The following is a 16,310-nucleotide window of genomic DNA, read 5'->3' on the forward strand; positions in this document are numbered from 1 at the left end:
GAATCTCACCAATAAATGATAATTTTAATAGTATAAACTCCAGATGAGTAGAAACTGTTTCTTACATGATTTGATATCCCTCATCCCGAATCATGTTTATACTGTTAGGTAAGAAATATTATGAAGACTACTTTAACCACAGATCTAAATGCAGTATTTTACCTAAGAAAGAGTAGTTCTTCCCTTTTGTTCTGGATGTTCTTAGGATGGAATCTCTTGATTGGGACTATGTTGTGCCAGGAGTCATAAAAAGCAAAGCCAGTAGGAGTGGTACCTTATGACTTTATGCAACTTCCCTTGAAATCATTGGAGAGTTGGATAGAAGTAATGGGTGGCAGACTAGTCGGCTCAAGTGAATAAGAAGATATCTTTAGAGCAGACTTTTCCTCTTATTTTACTCAGTTCCATCCTTGGTCTCTAGCCTTGGATTTCTCCTCATATGGATGCTGTTTTAAAAGAGAAGGTTATTAGGCTCTATAACTTTTTACTATAATGGACCATCAACCTTTGACACAAGAATATGTGAGTAAATAGGGAAAACTCAGGAGGTATTCATGAGATCATAAATTATAGGTCCTAGGACTAGAGGAGAACTTAGACTAGTGAATCTACTACAAGCCTCGACTTTTGCAAGTGAGGAAACAAGACTTGGTGAGTTTAGATGACTTTCTCAAGGTTACTTGGGTAGTAAGAATCTGAGGTGGAATGCCATCACAAGACTTCTAATTTTATAAGCCCACTTTCTTTTGTACAAGGTTGTTTTTTAAGCCTTAACTTTCTGTTTTAGCAACAACTAAGACAGACAGGTAAGGGTTAGGTCATATAGCTAGGAATCTATTAAGCCAAAATGTCTTTGACCTTGGGGCACAGATTTATCATCACTCAGGGTTTGGATGTTCTCTGTAACCAACAACTTCATAGTTATCATTAAGGTGTACTCTCCCATTTTTATATATAAGAAAACTGAGGTCTAGAGCTAAGAAGTGACTTTTTCCTGAAGAAACCTTGTAAATGATAGAGCTGGGATTAGAACCCCAATCCTGAAATTGTGAATTGTAAATAGTCCTAGATTTAGGGTCAAGGGACCTGGATTTAAATGCTACAACATAAGACCTAGCTGGGAGACAGGGGAAATCGCAGCATTACTGTGCCTTGCTTTCCCAATATGAAGAAAAGGGGATTACACTTAGTGATCTGAGTGGTCTCTCTCAACTTTAAATCTAATGGTTTTCTGACTCCAAAATTTCTTCTCTTTTCATTAAACCATGCCTTTTCAATTCAGGCATTTTTCAGCACAGCCTGACACAAATGAGTTTCCCAGAAACAGAAAAGAATATGCACCCAGGGAAGACCACCAAGGAACAACAACCCCCTGGAATGACATGAAGAAACCTTCTTTGACTTCCTTCGTTTCATACTTTGCAATATCCACATCTTTGCAACTTCTATCTAAAAGGTAAGCCTACCATACGAGCTCAGAGGCTTTGACTCTTCTTGGTTTTACTTATGGGCTGTGGGTAGCCTCAGAATTGAAGGGAGGTTGGTGTCCTCGTTGGGCTCATTGGCTGCTCCCTTCATGCCCTCACAGTTCAGCTATTTCGACTCCCTGACTGTGGTAAGGGAAGAACAGATTTCAATGAAGTAGGGAAACATGCTAAACTGCTCCTATAGGTTGTCACATACACACTGCCAGAGCTTGTCAATTATATATTAATAATGGCGATGCCGTCCTGAATATCGCCTATACTTGGGATTGGACACAGCAGCCTCCTTGCTTTCTTGTATGGAGCATTTTTGCAGTGATATACCTGTTAATGAGGTGTCATGTTGTTTATTAAAGCTGGCTGCATTACAATGAAACCAACATTAAAAGAGGATGGAGGGAGGGGAAAGGCATGTGCTCCACTCAGTGGATATTCTGTGGATGGAATTAAGTATGGGTTTGGCGCAGGATTTGACTGTGATTCCTCCAGAAGGACAAAAGGAGCATCACATTAATGACTGGCTAATCCATACATAATTAGTAAAGTCCACCCTTATGTATCAGGAATCTAGTTAGAAGGCATATGAACACTCCCCACATTTTATAGATGTGGAAACTGAGACTCAAAGAAATTGTGGCTCACATTCAATCAAGGCAACAGCAGCTAAGTTACACAATAGACAGCCCTGGAGTCAGGAAGAAACAACTTAGTGAGTTTAAATCTGGCCTCAAACAGTGACTAGCTCTGTGTGTACTATTTACCCCTGTTTTCCTCAATTGTTTCACCTGTAAAATGAACTGGGGAAAGAAATGGCAAAGTACTCCAGTATCTTTGCCAAGAAAACCCCCAAAAAGATCAGAAATAGTCACACCACTGAAATAACTGAACTAGACATTTAGTAAGTTTAAAAAGTGAAATTGGGGGCAGTTGGGTCGCTCAGTGGATTGAGAGCCAGGCCTAGAGATGGGAGGTCCTAGGTTCAAATCCGACCTTAGATACTTCCCAGCTGTGTGACCCTGGGCAAGTCACTTGACCCCCATTGCCTAGCCCTTACCACTCTTCTGCCTTGGAGCCAATACACAGTAGTGACTCTAAGATGGAAGGTAAGGGTTTAAAAAAAAGTTAAATTAAACCTAAGTTCTCTGACTTGAAATCTAAAACATTTTCTAAACATGTGGCTCATCTTATAGATTAGGCCTTGGGAAGGGAAAAAAACTTACTCAAGAACATAGACATAATTAGTACAACAACTTGAATTAAAGCCTAGGTACTCTGCCTCCAAGTCTATCCCTCTTTCTGGGGCTTGTGACTATTGAAGATATCTGTGGAAGTTGTCTATCTAGTATGCCTTCGGGAAAGGAAGAGAACAGGCATTTATAGATAGAGCAGGTACTCTGCTAAGCACTTTTCAAATGTTATCACATTTTATTCTCATAACAATCCTGAGAGAAAAATTCTGTAACTGTTCCCATCTCCCAGAAAACTGAAGAAACTCAGGTAGACAGAAGTGAAGTGACTTGGCAAGGGTGAAACAGAAAATCAGTATCAGAGGACAAATTTGAACGTAAACCTTTTTAACTCCAGCCTCAAGGCTTTACCCATCGATCTACCTAGTTACTCTTGCTAACTATGACTCTACTACCAGTACCTCTAGTTATTTTTCTTAAACCCTGGACTGAGTGCCCTTGCTTACTAGATATGCATTCAACTAGTCACCCAAGTTCCATAATTTGGTTCATTCTCAAGAAATGAAAATTCATCTTAATACCAGCTTCAGCTAAACATAATTAAAGAGGCAAGCCTGCTGCTGCCAAATTGATATGATGTAGCACAGAGCCAAATGTAAATGATATTTTGATTATCCACTGTTTTGGATTATCCATGTGCCTCTGTTCCTTTCATTAGCATAAAGAATGCAGAATTGATGTAATGTTTTTTAAATAGACTCTTTTCTGCCTGGGTCCAAAAAATATATTTTTAAATGCTTTAACATGGAGGCTATAGACAAAGCCATTCATTCCTGCATGAAAACTAATAGATGATCTGGGTACTATTCCCTTCTTCAAGTCAGAAACTAGAAGTGCAGAAGTCAGAGGATGCACATGGCCCTCCACTGATTGATCCAAAACATGTCTATGGTTTGGCATTTATCACATAGCATCTCCTTCCGATCAGCAATCACTGGAAAAATGCAACTGAACTGTCCACCAACAAACACAATTCATCACTTGCTGAAACATTTCATCTATTTTGCAAGAGGCTATTCAATGAACTGAGCAAAGGAGCAAAACATTCCAAGGCTAAGGGGAGAAGCTATTATTCTAGGCCACTGACTCCCTTCAGTTGCCTCCCCTGCCCCAGGCTATCTGCTTGTCTTAGATCCAAAATCAACAAGCCAACATCAACTCGGCAGCTAGTTCATGTGAAAAGCCAGGGTTTCCAGCATTCTCAAATGGATATTTTCCCATTGTCACATTCAGATGACATTGTGGCTATACGTGATATGCCATCCAATGAATAATTGAATGAGAAAATGGTGCTAAATTTTCTTTTAGTTATTTATGTCTGTGAAAACATTGGCTATTTAAATTATGGAGCCATAGGCCAAGAATCACTCTCCAACAGGTGACAAAATATGTGGTTGTATCAAGGAAGAAATAAGAATTTAGGAAGTAATGGTTTTTTTTTAAATACTATCTAATTAGATAATGGAAAATAAGAGTTATTATGGCCAACGGGATGCCATGACACCCAATAGGCTCCAAGGGCACACTTAGAATACACTTGCCAAATCATTTTGTATTGATCTATTAATATAGATGCGTGTTGTCCTATGTAATCAGGTCAGGAACCTTAAATCTTTTGCTTTTGTCTTTGTATCCCAAGAATCTAGCATTTTGCCTAGTTCAAAGTAGTCACTTAAAGTGTTTTGGGCCTGATTGACTGATTGATAGATTAACTGAAATCAGAAGGGAGCTTCCAAAAATCTTGAGGAAGAGACATTTTCAAGAACATGAAAAATTAAAGTATAATTCGGAAGATAAAACCATGGGGACATTGGAGTATGCCCAAGGCCTAACTCTGACTCCTTTACTCTCCAATACATTTCTTTTTTTTTTTTTTAATCCTTACCTTCTGTCTTGGAGCCAATATTGGCTCCAAGGCAGAAGAGTGGTAAGGGCTAGGCAATGGGGGTCAAGTGACTTGCCCAAGATCACACAGGTGGGAAGTGTCTGAAGTCATATTTGAACCTAGGACCTCCTGTCAATAGGTCTGGCTCTCAATCCCCTGAGCCAACCAGCTGCCCCCTCCAATACATTTCTTATATGTGAAAGAGAGGAATTGGGAAGCATGCAAAAGGCAGAAGCAGTGGCTGAGTGGTGACCTGTCAGTTAAAGGAGAGGTTCTGATTTAGAATGTTACAGGGAAAACAGTTGGAGGCAAAAGCCAACAGCTGGCTGCACTCTGGTTTTTTCCTGTTGCCTTGTATCAGGGAAGGAAGAAGACAGAAAGGAGTGGTGGTCCCTGGTGACTTAAAAAAGAAGGACAATAGTCCAGATATCTCTCTGACTTGCTCGGTGGATGAAAGACATTTCTCTCAATTTGAACTCTGTCCCAATATCCTCCACCCAGTAATGTTAGGGAAATCCCCAACCCTCTTGCCTCCATTCTCTCCCAATCTTTTCCTGTCTTACCCAAATAAACCCCTTGCTTAAGATAAAGAACAGAAAAGTATATTTCATTTGAAACATCATAGTTCACCCTGAGTGATATAGAAAGAGGAAGAAGGGGGGAGGGAAGCTGAAGAGGCTGAAGAAGCTGAAGAGGGAAGAAACAGGAGGAAGGGAGGTGTAGAGGGAGGAGGGAAAGACAGAAGAAATAAGATAAGTGCCTGATCTATCAGTTATCATTAACATCAAATATAGTCCCTTATTATTCTCCATTACATATGAATTGTCAAGATAGATATGCAAAAATGCCTTTTGTTGTTAGGTATTTCTTGAATGATATCAGTCACTATATAAATGACTACCTGAAACTTCCCTCTTGTTTTGAATTGCTAGAGAGGAAAGAAAGGAGGAAAACATCAAGTATTTTCTGAATCTTCTATCATTGGTTGGCTGGACTGTTAATGGGCATCAATCTAGCTATCAAAAATGAACCAATGAATTAAATCCAGCTAAAGACCTAGTGCTGAATGACAGTTCAGGGACATTGGTGGAAACAAGGCAGGGGTAATCTTTGTTTCCCCTCTGTGCTTTTCATATATCCCATAACAGCTCTGGGGTTCTATTAATACAAAATTGCACAGAAAACTAAAACAATTAGATATTCTATTTTTATAAATCAAAAGGAGGTAGTCACAGTGAAATAGAGATGGCTTTAGAATCAGAAATAACATAATCTCTGTTTAATCCTCCCTCTTACAAATATATTGGATATGTGATCTTGAGCAAGTCATTTATTATCTTTGTGACCCCATAAACTTGAAGTTGAAAAACAGCAACTCATCTCTAGTGCTCAGTGGAAATTTCCTTTATAAAATACATAATAGATTTGATTTAAAAATTGTCACCCCTTTAGCATTTGACTTCTTCCACTAGATAATGTGGGGAAATCCCTGGGATGGTTGGGAGGGAGGGATCCAAAGTCTCAAATGGTAATAAATTACTCAAGACCCAAGGAAGCAGACAACTACAGATTCTAAAAGAGAGGCAAGGTGGTGATTAAAAATGGGGAAAGAGAGGGGGCAGCTGGGTTGCTTAGTGGATTGAGAATGACGCCTAGAGAAGGGAGGTCCTAGGTTCAAATCTGGCCTCAGACACTTCCTAGCTGTGTGACCTTGGGCAAGTCACTTGACCCCCATTGCCTAGCCCTTACCACTCTTCTGCCTTGGAGTTAAGAGTTTTTATTTTAAAAAAAATGGGGAAAGAGAAAGAGAACAAATAGAGAAGCAAAAGGGAGGGATAAAAGAGGGCAGGGGAAAAAAAGAAAAGAATGCCTATAAGGGAAGCCAGAGGAGAAGATGAATTGAACTATGGTGCTTGGATGAGGTAGTAAAAAGTCAAGAGGGACGTTAGGTAGCACAGAGAAAAGAGTACCTACCAGGCTTGAAGTTGGAAGGGCCTGGGTTCAAATGTGACCTTAGGAACTTCCTAGCTATGCATCCTTGGGCAAGTGACTTAACCCCAACTGCATAGCCCTTACTCTCTTCTTCCTTGGAACAAATATTTAATATTAATTCTAAGACAGAAGGTAAGGATTAAAAAAAAAAAAAGAACTGATAATAAGATAGAACATAAAGGTTTACATTTTTAAAGTTACTTTTTTTTAAAAAAAGAAAAGGCAAGGAAATTTCAAGAACTTGATGGATTTGTAGTCAGAGGAATTGGGTTCAGATCCAAGCTCTGCTACTTCCTATTGGTATGATATGGGCAAGTTATATAAGCACTTTGAGTTTTGTGTCATCTGAAAAATGAAGGAACAAGACTAGGAGATCTCTAATATCCTTTCTATTACTAAATCTATGATATTTTAATGCTCCAATCAATATGTATGTATATAAATATACAGATTATATGTATGCAGAAAAACAACATTTTGACACATACATTTTGCACATGAAGGAATATAATGATCACCATCGCCCTTTCTTCTGTTCTTTTCTCTCCAATCCTTTTAAACATATGAGATGCTTATGCATGGATTAATTTTAATTGAGATTTTTCCAAAAGGTACAGTAAAGTCTCAAATTCCACTCCTGATCTGAATACATGACATCCCTGAGAGTACTCAAAGAGCAAGATTTATATTAATAAATCCTTGAACCCCCCCCCCAAAATACCATATTTTACTGACCTGTGCCCTCTGAACTTAGTACCTTAGGCTGAGTCTATATATGGAGCTAATGATGTGTGTGTAGATATATATAAACATATAAACATCTTATATATATGCACATATATATATAGTATTTCTATGTATGTATCATCTCCCTGGGAGACTGAAAGTTACTTCTATGACTATTTCCTATTTAAGTAATATCTCACCAAATCCCAAAGCACAGAATTTTTGATTCCTAGTAGGCATCTAATAATTATTTAATTAAATTGAATATGTCAGAAACATAAAGGTACATTTTCTAAGGGTGGATGTTTTGGTCACAAGAACTCATCTATACTATTTATTAAGGCAATTTAGAATCCAAAAGGATAGAGAAATCATAAACTCAAAGAAAAGCTGTTAGTGCTTTCTTTCTCTCTCTCTCATTCTCCCTCAAATGTTATGGCATATCTCTTTTATTGCTCGCCTTTTAAAAGCCAAATTCCTAGAGGGTCAGGACCATTTTAATTATATCTTTATGTTCCCAGAACCTGGCACAATGTTTGACACATAGCAGCTGCTTAAGAAACACTTGTTAATTTTTTGATTGAGGGATTTCATCATTAAGAGCTTCCTTTACCAATGAAATGACAGGTATGAAGGACTTACTTTCACAAAGTCTTACTCTGATGATTTACTGAAATATGGAAGTGAGTCTGCCTTCTTGAAGACTATATCACTAGAAGCCAGGGTTTGACAGATCTTAGGTGAAAATAATTGACTAGAGGCCCTAATGATAAACATTATGGCTATCTATACAGGAATGGCCATATTAAAATCATTAAATATCATCTTGTTGATGGACTGAGAAGCCCTGAAAATTGGTTGGAAGCACCACCCCAAGCACCTTCAACTGTATCATGGAATTAAAAAGAATTGTAAAAAAGGTACTCCAAAAGACAAGAGAACTTTTAAAAATCCTCACCTGGGCTGATGAGAGCTTGATAGGAGGGATTCTGAATGCTCAGAATCTGTAGCTAGAGAAAGAAAACCTATAGCACAATGGAAAAAGTGAATTCAAAAGATTCCACATACTCCCTGAGAGTATATACTTTTATAGGCTTAAATTTCCTTATCTATAAAATGAGGGAGTTGGAATAAATGGCCTTTAATGTCTCTTCTGAAATATAATTCTATGGGACAATTGTCAAGGCTTAGCAGGCTCCCAAGAATCACTACTGTTTCTACAAATCTGCCCTTCATTAAGTCACCTCAGTCTTTTTGACTAACTAATATGTGATTTCCTAAATACCTCATGAAGTCAAATTCTCAAGATCCTTCTCTATTCTTCCGCTAGCCACTTAAGGCCAATCAGTCTAATAATCACTCTTGTCCTATTCGAGCCATTAGCCATTAAATAATACCCCTTGATTATCAATTTCCTTAGAATAACTAGAGCATCATCACGACCCAGTCTATCCAGAAGGCATTATTTTGCCCACAGAGATAATACAGCCCATGCAGACAATGGAAAGTTGGGGCATTCTTTTCTTCATGAATTATATTTATGGTTTATGATGGGTGTAGAAGAAGCAGAGGGCACATAATTTACCAATAGAGATTTCAAGAATACAATTTATTTCTTTTGTATGCCTATTAAATGACATCATCTTTTGGCCCTTCAGCTAAACTAGAAGCATGGTCCCCTTTCCAGACCCTTTGTGACATGTCAGTGTTAAACCCTATTCAATACTGCACTGTGCTAAACATAATTACCTCACTGAAAGTTTGTGGATGAAAACCAGAGAAATCTACCTTTATCAGAGTAACACAGAACCTGAAAATTAGATGTCAACATTCACTCAGAGCCACCTCTGTTTGCTGCAATGCAGTAATTACTAAATGAAAAGATAAATAATCCAATGTATTCGGAGTCACTGCCATCCCTTTTCCAACCAAGACCATCATTCAGGCAAGGAAACAAAATGAAGAGGGAAAAAAGTCTTGTGCCATATTGAGGCTGTCAGTAACACTAAACAAATGAATAATCACCGCAGGGGTGGGAGAGCACAATTTAGCAGTTAGCTGCCCGCTCCCAATATACCACTTCACCATCGCATGACCTCCAAAAAAGTCCTTGATGTGAACTGTCGGGCCATAGCATCATCCAGTTCAGTCCCTTCCCTTTTCAGGTGGGGAACTGAGGCCGGGAGAGGCTATATATGATGTGAGATTACACAGATAATGAGAAGTACTAAGAAGCTGAGCAAGGATTGCATAGTAGAGTGGATGGAGTATTTGACCTAGGATGAGGAAGGTTCAAATATGACCTTAGATACTCTCACTAGCTGTGGGATCCTGCGAAAGGCATTTAAATACTATCTGCCTCAGTTTCCTCAAACATAAATCGGGGACATTTTTAATACCTCCCAAAGTTGTTTTGAAGATCAAATAAAGTAATATTTTAAAGGGCCTAAAACAGTTCATAGAACATAGCAAGCATGTAGCAAATGCTTATTTTATAAAGTCAACTTTATGAGCACTCAATGTGATAGTCCTGTTTGAATGGTTTATTTATTTATCTATTCATTCATTCATTTGTTTGTTGGTTTGTTTGTTTGTTTTTAAAGATCCTTACCTTCTGTCTTGAAGTGAATATTGCATATTGCCTCCAAGGCAGAAGAGTGGTAAGGGCTAGGCAATGGGGGTCAAGTGACTTGCCCAGGGTCACACAGCTGGGAAGTGTCTGGGGCCAGATTTTGAATGGTATATTTAGAGTACATTCCAAATCACACCTTTCTACCTATGGGACAATTGTCATGGCTGTGTGGTCTAACAAAAATCACTACTGTTTCTACAAAACTGTCCTTCATTAAGTCACCATGATCTTTTTGATGAATTCATATCTGATTTCTGAAATACCTCATATCTCATAAAGTCAAATTCTCAAGATCCTGGTCTATTCCTCATCCTTTTAGATCCTTTTAAAGCCAAATAAAACTCAATAAAGTATTAATCTAATGAAGATCCCCAGCATAAATATCTAGGAGGCAGTAAATAAGAATTGGAGAATGTGAGTGATTGTGATTTGCTTTTTTGCAGGGAATACTCATAGTAATGAGATAGACTTACAGAAAGAGAGAGAGACAGAGAGAGAGAGAGGAAGAGAGAGAGAGAGAGAGAGAGAGAGAGAGAGAGAGAGAGAGAGAGAGAGAGAGAGAGAGAGAGAGAGAGAGAGAGAGAGAGAGAGAGATTTAGCATTTTGTGTCAGGAACTGGGACTAGAAATACAAACAAGGATCAAGAAACCAAAATGATAGATTAAGGCAGTGATGGCAAACCTTTTATAGGGGTGGATGATGTGAAAAAATGTCTTCAGGCAGATGTGGAAAAGGGGAGGGGAGAAGTCCAGTCCAAAGTCCCTCTGACTTTCTAGTAATGATGTGAAATCTCTGGCAAATTTTGTGCTGGAGCAGCAATGTGTGTGCCCATAAAGAGGGCTGTAAGTACCTCCTCTGGCATGCATGCCATAGGTTTACTACCACAGGATTAAGGAAATACACTCAGTTTAGGTCTCTTAACATTCCCCTCAAAATAACTTTAAAATAAATCCTTAAATCTAATTTTGGAGTGTCAGAGACAACAAAAATTTGAGATGAGACATTTTTTTCAGCCTAGGAAAATTTAAGAGCTTTTCAGGTGTTTGTGACACCAAGGTAGAATCCTGTATAGAGCCTATAGACAATGTGGCAGCAACAGCTGAATTCTCAGTCCAGGGATGGTTGCGGGTCAGATAAATGAGCAGGAAGAGATTACAGGGAACTTTGGCTAACAATGGGTACAGCTGTAGCTGAATGACCATTCTTTTGCCCATATGTAGTTCTGGTTTTCAGTTATACTGTAGAGGGAAGTGGTGGGAGTCTGTCAAAAGGGATCAGGGGAACTGGTCACAATTCCAAAGAAGAGAGAAATAATAGTTTGGGGGGTTGCAAGAGACCAAGATACCCTTCCTGCGTAAAGACCAAAGAAAAGAACAGGAGGACTATAACCACATACCTCTCCAAGAATCAAACCACCCTGGAAGCAACAAAAATTTGAGGATCCCCAAGAACCAGCTCAAAAAATAGCAGCACAAAAGCATTAGACTTGGGAGAGTGTCTCCTCAATGCCAAGATGAAAAGATCCCCACTTTAATGTAAAGTTTAAAGTGAAGACTGGAAAAAAATGAGCAAGAAACCAAGAAACAAAGAAGCAAATGGATAGAGGGAAATGCACAGTCATAACTGAAGGTAAAAGGAATGAACTCACCCACAAAATGGAAGTAGATAGTAGAATAGATTAGAAACAAGAATACAATAGTTCCTTCTTACAAGATACACACTTGAAGCAAACACACACATACATACACAGAGTTAAAATAAAAGGTTGAAGCAGAATTTGTTATGCTTCTGTGGAAGTAAAAAATACAGGGGTGGCAATCATAATCTCAGAAAAATAAAAAATAGGCCCAATTGAAGACATAATCAAAGAAACTACATTATGCTAACAGGTAAACAGAGACAATGAATTAATATAAAAAAATTTTACAGCAAGTTTCTCTGACAAAGCCTTCATTTCTCAAAAGTGTTCTGAGCATAGAATTGAGTCAAATTTCTAAAAATAAGAACCATTCCTCAGCTGATAAATTGTCAAAATAAATGGGCAATTTTAGAAGAAAAAATCAAAGCTTTATATGAAAGAAACTCTAGGGTCACTATTGATGGGAGAAATGCAAATTAATACAAATCTGAGGTACCACCTCAGAAATGACAAGTGTTGGGGAAAGTGAGGACAAAATAGGAACACTAATGAACTGTTGGTGGAGTGGTGAATTGGTCTAACCATTCTGGAGAAGTATTTTGAACTATGCCCAAAGGACTATAAAACACTATCTACCGGTAATGACAAAACTTTTAGAGATCATGTGTCCAAACTTCACCTTCAAACTGTCTGTAACCTGAAATAGAAAAGGTGATCTGTGTAAACTATTTCTTATTGAAATAGAAATGTTAATCTGTGTGACACTATTACTTGTTGCTGCAGTGGTACTCTGTCAGCCTAGAGAGAGCTGCTACTAAGTATAGGGACACACCTGCCTATTTGTAAAGGTGGAGAGATGAGAGACACTGCTGCTACAGGGGAATGCTGCCACAGGGGATTGCTCTAGATAGATACTGGGGAATGCTCTGGGATTTGCCTACTGATCCCTATTGATAAGTAGTGGATCAATATTTCTCCTAATCTCCTCCTACCCTCTCTCCCTCCTTCCTTTACCCTCTCCTTCCTGTCTCCCTCACCCCCTAGTTCTTTTTGAAGCCTTTGGTTTCTTCCCTCCTCCCTGAGTGAACTATAAAATACTCTAGTTTTCTTTCTCAGGTAAGAGGTTTATTGTGATAACAGAATGGGAGACTGAGGTAAGAGGAATGAGGGTTTCCCTAAACTATAAGGAGAATTTAGGAGGGTTATGGAAATAATCAGTCTTGTCACAAACTGTTACAGAGAGACAGTCAGAGATGGAGGACAACAGTTAGAATTTTCTTTCTTCTTCACAAAACTACCAAGAAAAGTCTCTCTTTCAGCTTGGCTTTCCTCCAACTCTTGGTCAGTCAAATCTCAGAGTTAGCACAAGTTTCTCTCTTGGTCAGAAACCTCCCCAAAACCAAGTCAGTCCCACAAGGGTCCTCAGCCAGCCTCAACTGCCAAGTCCTGGGAATATTCCATTTGGGAACCTTCTTCTTGATTGACAGCCAGGTCCTCAGCCTTAGTTCTTGCATCCTGGCTTGTCCTGCAAAACCTCTCTCTCTTCATGTCTCTATCACAAATCCCTCTCCCCCTGAATTAATCCAGACAGCAGAGGGAGGAAGTGATTCCATTGGGCTGCTGGGTAGAGGGTGCAGGCATGTGAAAAATGTCCTCAGGCACTATGGAGAGGGGGAACCAAGGCCTCACCAACATGGCTATATACCCCTTGACTCATCAATACCTCTATTAGGTCTGTATCCCAATGATATAAAAAAGGAAAGAGATGTACTTGTACAAAAATATTTAGAGCACCTTTTTGTGCTGGCAAAGAACTGAAAATCAGGGGGTTCCTTATCATATGAGGAATGGTTGAATAAGTTGTAGCATATGATTCTGATAGATTATTATGCTATAAGAAATAACAGGGTGGGGGTGATTTCAGAAAAACATCAAATCACCTATGTGGACTAATACAAGGTAAATTGAGAAGATTGTGTACTATAAAAGCAATGTTGTGATAATGATGAACTGTGAAAGTGTTGGTCACTGATCAATATAATTTCCAAGAGAGTTCCAAAGGACTCATGATGAAAAAATACTATTTACCCCAACGGAGAGAATCAGTGAATGATGAGTGCAAAATGAAACTTATTTTTCTCACTTTCCTTTTCTTGCTTTAATATACATATATGATTAATATAGATATATTTTGCATGACTCACATTTATAATTGATATCATATTGTTTGCCTTTTCAATGTATGGAGGGAAAGAGATGGAAGGGAGGTAGAAAATTTGGAATTCAAATTTAAGAAGAAAAGAATGATAAAAGTAAATAATAAATTAAAATCTAAAAAATACAAGTAAATGCAATGTTCCCTACTCTCAAGGAACATTATATTCTAATGTGGAAAACAGCACAGAAAGAGTATCTAGAAAAATGTAATTGGGGGAGGTGAATAGCCTGGCAAAGGCAAGGCTTCTGTCAAAGGGGTGGAGAATTATGGAGAGTGAAAAATAGTACTGGAAATGAAGGAAATGAGCATTGCCTGGAGTGTCTCATTAAATGCTAGTATGGACCAGGACTTCTCCAATCAGTAGGTAGGGCCATAGGGAGGTAATCATAGATCCTTTATAATATAGGAGTGTTAGGCATGTCAAGACACTGTGACAGAGAATTATTGGTAATACCCATGTCAAGTTGCCTCTGAATACTGAGAAGCAGAATCAACAAAATGATGGGCTCATTAAAAGTCTTGTTCTTAAGGTCAAGAGAGGGCTAAGGAAGATGAGAGAGGCTTGCCCTTTTCATAGAGCTCAGTATTTATTTACCACAACACACTGTTTGAAGCTCTAATCCAGTCCTCATAACTTCCATCAAGTTTTCCATAACCCTTCAGTGAATACCAGTGTGCATTTTCAGATTGATCTGTGCTTAGCACCTCATCTAGTAGTTCTGGACACATGGTGGGTACTCAATAAATACTTCATGACTGTAAAATATCAACCTGAATCAACAATAAAGTGGCTCAAGCCAAGATGGCTAAATCTCCAAGAAGGGTCAGTAGCAACATCTGATCTTTATTCACCGCCAAAGCAAAAGAAGAAAAATTAACATGTGAAATCTGAACTGTTTCTGAATTCAACTACAGCTGAGAGATTCATAGAACCAGTGCTGCCTAAGGAGACTGCCAATGAATCATGGAGACCATGGCCTGATTTCTGTCTGCTCAAGGACCCTGGCCACCTGACTCTCCTTCAAGGAGCTCTGGACAATCTCCATGAGTAATGGGTTTCATATACTCTATACCATAGCCGTGAAGGGCGATACCTTTCACTATAATTCCCTTGTGACAATCAGGACTTCTTTGTGTGAAACAAGTTGGAGTTCAATTAAAGAGGAAATGGTACTTATCATCTGCCATCAAGAGCTAGGATAGTGAGTGATTCCAGCAGGACATTCTTTCTGTCTCTTTACTGAGAAGCCTTTCATAGTCCGGGGTTGATTCTGACTGAACAGGAGTTGAAGGTTTCTCCAGATTCCATGAGTCAAAGAATCTGCTTTTAAAATCTGGCTTAAAGTGACAGGATGGCAGTGAGAAGCCTGGTTTGCTTTCAGAAAGAGAAAGAAAAACAGATTTGCTAGTGTATCCTATCAATAACTAAAGGGGAAAGAAGGGATATGCTGTATTTGACAATAACAGTTTTCAACAGTTCTGACAAGTCAAGAAACTTCATCTGTTCATCAAACTTTTCTCTCTTTGCTGATTTTCAATGCAAGGCTCTTACTTCAAGCCTGACTGACTTCTCTCTTGATTTAGAGTAATTGGGAGCCTTAGAGTCTTCCCAGAAGGAAAGCTCTGCTAACTGTATCCTCCCTGGACACCATTATTGAATAGCATTAGGACTTACATGTGGGCATTACATTAGGGGCTGAGGGCATTGGGTTGGGCAAACTCAGGTCATAGTATGAGTAAGGCATTTTAGAAAAGGGAGATAGCCTAGTAGTCTAAGGTACTATGTTCAGGTTGCAGTTTCCTCTGGAGGAATGACTTCAAATCTTGCTCTCTATAGTTAGATTCTTGAAAGGGCAAATATAGGGTAATGGGAAAAAACCCTAGTAAATACAGTCAAGAGCACTGAGTTTGAATTTTGGCACTGACACATCACTTAGCATACAACTCAATGAAGTTGGTCACATTATTTACTTCACCTTTTTAGGCTTCCCTTTCCTCATCAATAAAATGATGAATTATTCCAAGATGAGCTATTAGAACCCTATGATCTTAGGTAAAGTACTTTATTCATGTCCTACTATTTCCTTATCTGTAAAATGAGTTAGTTAGACTCGATCTCTAAAATCTATTCCAGCTATCAATCTATGATTCTTTCCTACTCCATCATTCTGTAAATCCAGTAACAGTGTCTTTTCTAGTCAGTATTCACTCAGTTCAACAAAATAGTGTGATAGGTTCCATGAATCTTCTGAAAATCTTGAGAAAGCAGATCAGCTATTGAAATAATTCAGATCTCTCCACAGTTTACTACAAACACAAGTATGCATATACATGCATAAAGGTAGATTCTATAATAAAAATTGATTACAACTTGTCATTATTACTGATGGGCCTTGAGAAGTCTAGGTTTTTAATGAACTGGTATAGATTTCATGTTCCACTGGCTGTCCAAGCAATAGCAATAGCTCTTCTCTGTAAATATTGATT

At 38.5% G+C, this 16,310-nt stretch overlaps 1 long non-coding RNA gene across 1 annotated transcript in view; it reads left to right on the forward strand.

Annotated features, from left to right (window-relative positions):
- The window catches only part of LOC130454082 (uncharacterized), an 85,737-nt gene that overhangs the window by 16,569 nt on the left and 52,858 nt on the right, over window positions 1-16,310 (forward strand). The window contains exon 3 of the long non-coding RNA XR_008911754.1: window positions 1,283-1,456. This is a non-coding gene — a long non-coding RNA (uncharacterized LOC130454082). The remainder of the gene's footprint in view (window positions 1-1,282; window positions 1,457-16,310) is intronic.

The sequence above is a fragment of the Monodelphis domestica genome, chromosome 4 (genome assembly GCF_027887165.1).
Source record: "Monodelphis domestica isolate mMonDom1 chromosome 4, mMonDom1.pri, whole genome shotgun sequence".
Taxonomy (NCBI): Eukaryota; Metazoa; Chordata; class Mammalia; order Didelphimorphia; family Didelphidae; genus Monodelphis; species Monodelphis domestica.